General features: G+C 38.3%; 1 long non-coding RNA gene across 1 annotated transcript; it reads right to left on the bottom strand.

Moving 5' to 3' along the window:
* Positions 1-4,892: 4,892 nt before the first annotated feature.
* On the bottom strand, positions 4,893-7,355 carry LOC124277926. Its single transcript, XR_006898939.1, has 3 exons — positions 7,153-7,355; positions 6,825-6,826; positions 4,893-4,903 (listed from the first exon to the last, which is right to left on the bottom strand). It is a non-coding gene; the product is annotated as an uncharacterized LOC124277926 (long non-coding RNA).
* Between the last annotated feature and the right edge of the window lie 833 nt (positions 7,356-8,188).

Here is an 8,188-nt window from a genome sequence, read left to right as displayed (position 1 = left end):
CAACTACATCTTAAAACTCACCTACAACCAACGTCGCGTCCGGAATGCAACTCTCTCGGTGTCAGTCTCAAGTTGACATTTCGCCCTCTGTGTTTGCGTGGAATGTCGAAAGGAATGCCCGATATATAGCATCCTTATAAAATTTAAGTTTTGCCTATTCGTATAGATCTATATTTTGCCAGAGGTTAGGTCTCTTTCATAGCACTTCTTCGGAAAGTGTAACGAACTCAGATGACCGTGCGTGGAGGGGTTCACAAAATCCGCACGACGACAGTAAACAATCTATGCCCTTTCTCTTGTCAAATAGAATTTCTCAGGAAATGTATCGATACATCCGTGTTGTTTACGCAGTTGGATAATCATCAAAACTCGAAGTGCAGTTGTCAGTTTCCAATACATAATCACAGCAACACTTCATTCAAACTATTGCGCTTCGTGTCACTTTCAACTCGATGGCCTATACACTACTGAAATGTCAACACACTGAACGGACTCTCGGGTATGACGTCATACCCACAGACGGCAGACCGCTAAAAATAAAAATATGCATACGGGCTGGGCTAAAGTGGTTTTCGTTTTGGTGCATATTTATATTTTTTATGACTATTTTTCGTAAATGGATGGTGCAGATGTGGTATATATTCATGTTTGAATGGTATTATGTAATAAAAATGCATAGTGTTTAACCTTTTTAAAAATCCTTAAAGGTCAATGAATGCTCATGCGAATAGTTCAGGAATAGAAACTCAAGCAGAAGAAACATTCTTTGTTTTCTTTTTCGTTTATTCCACCCTCACAAAAAATGCCAACCAAAAATACATCAGCTGGATTTCACTGTTGAGCCAGTTATTGCCCAAAATGCTGCAGTTGTTGTTTCCCATTGCTTTTGTTAATGATGCGAGACACAGCGCAGACAGTCATGGATAGGGAATTAGGGATTATTACCCATACGGGCTAGGATACACAGGTGATTATTTTGTGATAATCGCACATGTGCTTTTCGGTGATTCTCAACGTTGATTGGTCAGCTAAGCAGCGAGACGAAATATGATTAGTTGACGGAACTACCTTTCACGATCCAAGTTCATTGACAAATTTTACAGTTTGAACTCATTTATAATTAGAACGTGCTGTACTCACCGTCACATTCCGAGATTTAAAAAGGAAAACATAAAGGTTAAAGAATATGAATACTCATTTTATCGGGCATTATTTTGCAATAAAATTGTATTATAAATAATAGTCTTCTTAAAATAAATAACCTTACAAAAATCAACAACAATCTTTTGCATTGTTTGTAAACAAACATGGTCGCCATTAGGCTAACCCCGATCCGAAAACGTCTCATCCAAACCCTCTCTGACAATGGTGTACCAGCACATCAAATCATGCAAATTTCCGGGCACAAATATGTTCAATCTATAAACAGTTACTCTTCAATTAATGAGAAACAACATCAGTCCATCAATGAATTGTTATCAAACCCTTGTAACTCCACCACAGGCTCCACAGAGGCGTATTCTTCACATTGACTCGGATTCCGAATAGAGTTATCCTTCTTTGAACTGCTGTACTCTAATGGGACCAATTACCAAAACCTTTTCTGTCTTCTAGATTTCCGGAGTTTTAACCGTTGACTTTCCCCAAAATTGACAGGTTTTTGCCAAAGTGTGTTTCAACACTACACCGTCACTCGTCACTAGACACAAGTCAGTCGTGAATGAACGAGCACTGACTTGATCAAATAACGTTTTAGCTGTTATTAAGTTCGATGATTTTGCATTTAAAAGATCAATTTTATCACATTAACACATGTTCAATTATTCTATAAAAATAGTTCTGTTGTATTTTAAAGCGATGATTTTACGAGGTACTAGTTTCATAGCGTAGTTATTGCCGCTGGGAACTTAGGTTTAATACGCGCATGAATACGAATCAGCTGTTTGAGGTCATAAGTCCTGTCTCTGGGTGGATTTTGTTTCGTGGTTCTTTTTTCTAACTTACATTATGGGTTAAAATAGAATAACCAACTCGGTACGAGTGATTAATGAAAATATGCCCTCGTTAAAATAATGTTCAGTGCATATTTCCCGTAATCACTCGTAACTCGTTGGTTATTCGCTAAATGGTGCCCCGCCAATTGGAAACGATTCGATTCGGCACTAAAGAGGCGTTAAACGACTGCTTGATATGGACAAAGTGATGCAAGGTTGTCTGTTAAAATTGTGAACGAATTGTATCAAAACCCGCCAAACAATAACTTTCCGGGACACACGTGGATATTATGATCATGTCTTATCACTGCTAACTTAGTACAAACCATCTCGGGATTTTCATTACTGTTATATGTGCACTGTTATGTTGACACACTTTGATATACTGGCGTAATTTCTGGTGTTTCAAACTAGAACTACTCCAAAAGACAAGTTGAAACCCTTTGTTATTTTGATTTTTAAACATATAAGCTGGTTACTATGTATTATGATAAATGTTCAGTACACGTAACTAAAAATAACATCCTCACTTCAACATCATTTTCGGATTGAACCTAAACAATCGTGTGGTTTATACATAAGGTACATGAACATTTGGCATTCATGTGTTGTGTGGTGAACGCTACATTTACCAAACAGTCGTAATGCTGTTACCCATTTGTTTCTTTGTTTGCTTGTTGTTTAACGCCGAACTCAGCAATATTCCAGCTATATGGCGGCGGTCTGTAAATAATCGAATCTGGACCAGACAATCCAGTGATCAACATCATGAGCATCGATATACGCAATTGGGATACGACATGTGTCAACCAAGTCAGCGAGCCTGACCACCCGATCCCGTTAGTCCCGTTTTAGTATAAGCATGGGTTGCTGAAGGCCAATACTGACCCGGATATCTGTCTCTAATATGTTATACCACAACACATTTTGACCACGATCGAAAGAGTGACATGTTCACATTGCCATGTCCTTTGATATTCGCAGCAAAACTCTAAAACAGAACCGCCCACAATGATAGATCCTGATGCTCAAACACGACCGATTCGATTTTTGTGACAAATTAAACAAACTGTAGTGGTTTATACCTTATAATAGAGATATCTGAAGTATCCAACGTGGTACGAAGTTTATTTGTCTTTGGGGATCATGTCGCTATCACAATCAGCTCAGGTATGTCTAATATCAATTTTAAGTCACTGTTCTAAATCGAACAGGGGCTTTAAGACATTCCTTTTAAATACATAAACATGGTTAATATATTATCTTTATTATTATTTCAAGATTATAATGAGATTATTATTATTCCAAGGGACTTCACTTGGGCAGTATGAACTGCATCTCCTCCTGGGCAAGATGTGTCTCCATCCGGGTTCGTCATTGATTTTTGTTGGTCAAACATCTTTGAGTAAGTTCATTTTCTTTCATTTAAATTTACTTCAAATTCAAGAAAGGTAATCCTGTGGCATTGATGGTGAGGGAATATATTTTTATGCACATTTGTAATGGTAAATGTATCTATGAAATATGTTATAGTGTTTCTAATTCTATTTTGCATTTCCATTTTTTCAACAGGAAGTGCCATTCAAGACACTATTGAGGACTGGGTTACACATCATAGCGTGACTACTATGTTTTTAGAAATGCATGTATTTGAGACGAGTCTAGCTGGATTAATTCAGCAAACTATCCAGAAAAAGAACCAGAAGAACCAACTTTATCACAAATTGTTCAACTTTGTGGTATTTTGTGACGGCGTCGATAACTGCTTGCCACGAATCACAAATATCGTACGTTTATCAAATACATATCTGAGAGTTTCGATTGATAAACATCCTTGTGTCAGATGTAAGTTCGTCTGTTTAAAGCCAACATACAAACGTTAATTCTATACATACTCAAAGGTAAAAGTTATTGTGACACACAGACAATAATATAAACAACCCAGACAGTGTTAAACTCTCAATGCCGCGAATGGAATGCTATTGCATAGAAAGACAAATGCTTCAAAGTATGATCCCGATCCACAGTCCATAAGAACAGCGCCCCCAGCATATGCAAATGATACAGATCGCAAGAGGCGGTTCACAAGCCAGTTCACAGGTCAGTAGCGAATGTGTTTACCTTGTCCATTGATGCTGCCCGCTCAACGTCGAAGAATATTCTGGGGAAGATAATTCCATATATTCCTCGATAGGATTTGGTTAAAGTTGACGCAGTATTGTTGGATGATTCGGGTGATACCGTAAACCTCGCTCCATTTCATTATAGACGTGTTCAGTGAGTGACAAATCAGACAAGAGGGTAACAAATTAATATTGCTCTGATTAAGATATGTGAGTGAGTGAGTTAGGTTTTCGCCGCACTCAGTAATATTCGAGCTATATGGCGGCGGTCTGTAAATAAACGAGTCTGGACCAGACAAGCCAGGGATCAACAGCATGAGCATCGATCTACGTGTTGATATGTACATGTGTTGAAAATGATGTGTCTATGGACGCTAACTTTTTAAGGCTACTGGAATGATAAGCGTCTGGTAGTCTGAGCTTTCAAACTAAACAATGCCGGCCATTTTGCACAAAAATGCCTTGCTTCCTGCAAATTTCGTGCTATTCAAACAACACCTGCTCGGAGGGGTTTCTTTTACTGTTTTGATACACTCTTTCTCTGGTTCAGAACCAAAAATTAATTCACAAGATTACCAATGAAAAAGTTCCACGTCACAATAACTTTTGCTTGAGTATATATCTACATGAATTGGTCTGCCGTAGTCGTCCATAAAAGACTTCCAATCCCAAAATACAAACGTTAATGTAATATATCCGCATAATTTTTTTTATCTGCTGAAGTCGTCCAGGAAAGACAAGGAATACGGTAAACGAACACTGCTACGACATTTTTCAAAATGGTTGCTCCTGAATGTGAAACCACCAGTATTGTCAGAAGTGCATGCTGATATGGACAACATAGCCATAGCAGTCAAGGTAATCAGAACAATACAATGAATCAGTTAAGATAAACTGACATTAAACGTGTTCAAAATATTTTGATTTTGTCAACTATCATATGCCAGCACTCACTGGGTATTCTACTACTGATTATCATTTATCTCCTAAAGTGTTTTTTTCGTTTAATTTTAGGAAACGAATGCATCTGGTCGCACATATGTGAAAGTCATCACTCTTCTGTGGAAGCCAAATAGCAGGAAATGGTCGCAGATCGGTGACTTTATGAATAACGGAGACATTCGCCCCTTCTTCAATGCTACTCTCTTCCCAAATTCGGAACTCATGCTGAATGGAAGAAAACTGAAAATTGGCATCTTAGAGGTAAACAACGAGACTTTAAAAAGGTGTAACAGTTTTAAACAAACGCTGTTTGGTTAATGTATACACATGGAAAAATATCACAACACCCCATATTTCTCACAGTATCAGTATGTTACCATAGCAAAGCGACTTGTCCAAACCTCCATTTAACCTACTGTACAGATACATTTACCCTCAGGATCAACAATTAAATGGCAAACGCCTTATGAGCGAAAAGCTGTTGTTTATTCACATAAGCAAACACAGCCAAAAATTAAATCATATTGTCGTGCTGATACCTATGGTCGTAAGGCGTTAACAAGTGCGGACATTTTCAAGATTCTGGCATGCCATCAACATGTTATAAGAAATCACATGAGTATCAATGTCAGTTTCTAGTGTAACACCCGCCAATTGCAATAACACCATTGACTCTCCTCATTTTCTGTATCAGACGATGAATTTGACATTGAGGTAAAATTCTTGATGGAGAGTTGGTTCCAATACATCAATATTTTGCACTGGAGGACCTCTTTGGCGTATTCTGCGATGCATAGTGTCCGAGACATGCTCAATTGGATTGAAATATGGACTACTGGCGGACGGGCCAAGGTAGAGTTGCTACCCACTCTTGAAATCACCATCGGTGGTGTGGTCTATCATTGAAAACTGGCCTTGTGTTCAGAGGATGGCTATCGAAATGTCTGGGATGTAAGTGATGTACCGTTGTCCATTCAGATTTTGTCTGATCGTCACAAGGTCAAGTTTACATTTACGTGAGAGCCACTGTGTAGTTAAAACGCCACTTGACATGAACAGATGAAGATTTGTGATTCTGCGAGGAACTGTATCCACCAAGGGCCCACTGACAGTCTTAAATGACATGTGTTTGCTGATGTTTTCCGGCCAATCGGCTGATAGTCGATGTATGACAACAAACATGTCTGGCAATAGCCAGATGTCTCAACATTCCGCATAACTTGCCATCTTTGAACTAGAACACGTGTCAGTTGAGGAGGGTCCGTATCTGCTTATCAACAACGAAATCAATTGATTTTACAAGCTATCGAGCTGTAGAGCATTTTACTGAAACTTGATATCTGCTAAATGAATGTGCACGTATTGTACGTGATGCTCGCCTTTGATCATAGCACGTGCACATCTAAAATCAATGTATGGTGCGCCCGATGAGTCAAAATAATCACGCAAACAAACATAACGATGATCAGAATAGAAATACCTACATGGGGGGTTAAAAATCATAAGTGTGCTGCGATACTTTTTCCATGTATATATCACATACAAGAGGTTATATGAAACCTATTTTTGTTATCAAATTTTAAAAAATGTAAAAAAATATATACATAAATGGAATAAATTGCCAAACGTCAACCATGAAACTAAAATTCGATTTAAGTAACAGGAAAAGCTGATACACGTGTCCGAAACATTACCAATCAGTGGACTAGGTTTTCAGAAAAAAAAATATTTATAGAAAATAGGTATGTGTTCAGGGTAAATGGACATCTTCCTAAGCCCAAACATGCAGAGGATCATTCTTTGATATAAACGTGTTTTCTGCAGTGGGGGCAGTTTTGCACGAAATCAACTTGGCGAACGAATGGCTCAATTATGTACACTGGTGTCTGCAAGGATTTATTCGACAGCCTTGCCGAATGTCTCAATTTTACGTACGTATTACAATATTCCGATTCCCATTATTTGTAAGTATTATGTTTACTATGTATGCTGCAAATGCTTACTATACAGTTCATACAGTTCAATCATATCAACATCAAATGGTTGCTAAACAATTAATACTATACTATTGAACAGAAACTAATCTCAAGTACAAATATAGTTGCAAGCAACGGTGAGGTCTCCTTGGCTTTAGTTCTATCCATTGTATTTGAGGGCAAGAAATCATCGTCAAACACGGAGCCAGAACACGTTTTTGACAGGCGAGCGGATCTTCTAAAAACAGCCCGGGTAGCGGGGGTGATGTACCTATTAAGAAGTTCTGGAGAGGAAATAGTTCCCTCTTTAAAATGCTGTATCTCAGTTGCTCTTGGGTCTACTGTCAAAACAATTAGTGTTCTGGAATCACCAAGAATGGTTACTGGACATCAGTTATGGAAAGTTTGGAATGTCTAGAGCTGATGGTTTGGGACACATTTTGGGAGCAAACTACTCAGAAAACTGCTGAAAAACATGTTAAAAACTGAAAAGAAAAATAACTGCCAAACGGTACGTTTTAGCGACTTGACCAGTCCGGTCAAAATTGTTGGGAATTCGATTGTACATCTGTACAAGAGATGTGGAAGTGTTGGAACAATTAGTTCTTGAGATATATGCTGTCAAACTTTGAAATTTTGGAATTAATTTTGAATTATCTCCCCTTTGCTATTGGGCCTAGAGCATAGAGATTTTTAAGGAGAATATCTACACCACGGTGCGGTTCGGGGCATTGGTTTAGGAGTTATGTTTGTTACAGAAATCGGCGGAATAATAAATAACAATAATAATAATAATAATGATAATAATCCGAACGATTACAATAGGTCTCCTGCCTTGAGGCAAGGAGCCCTAATAATATTGATATATAGTTCGCTAAGCTGTAATTATAACTCACCCACATGTTTCACTTTCACTTCAGGTATGAACTGATGGAGCCGCCTGACCAATCTTGGGGTGAACTGTCAGAAACGTGGAGCGGTCTTCTAGGCATGGTAGCACGAAATGTAAGGAGAGAATGTTTAGAGTCAAACTGTTTGCAAGCGTGGATCCATTGGGAAATTTCACATAAAGTCACTTCCACCTTCTTCTTTTTAGGATATCGACCTTGCTGGAGTACCTTATGGAATCACACTGAAAAGATCCGAGAGTTTT

The sequence above is a fragment of the Haliotis rubra genome, unplaced genomic scaffold (genome assembly GCF_003918875.1).
Source record: "Haliotis rubra isolate DU_JTF1 unplaced genomic scaffold, ASM391887v1 Scf23, whole genome shotgun sequence".
Classification (NCBI taxonomy): Eukaryota; Metazoa; Mollusca; class Gastropoda; order Lepetellida; family Haliotidae; genus Haliotis; species Haliotis rubra.
This window is presented reverse-complemented; position numbering and strand designations above follow the sequence as displayed.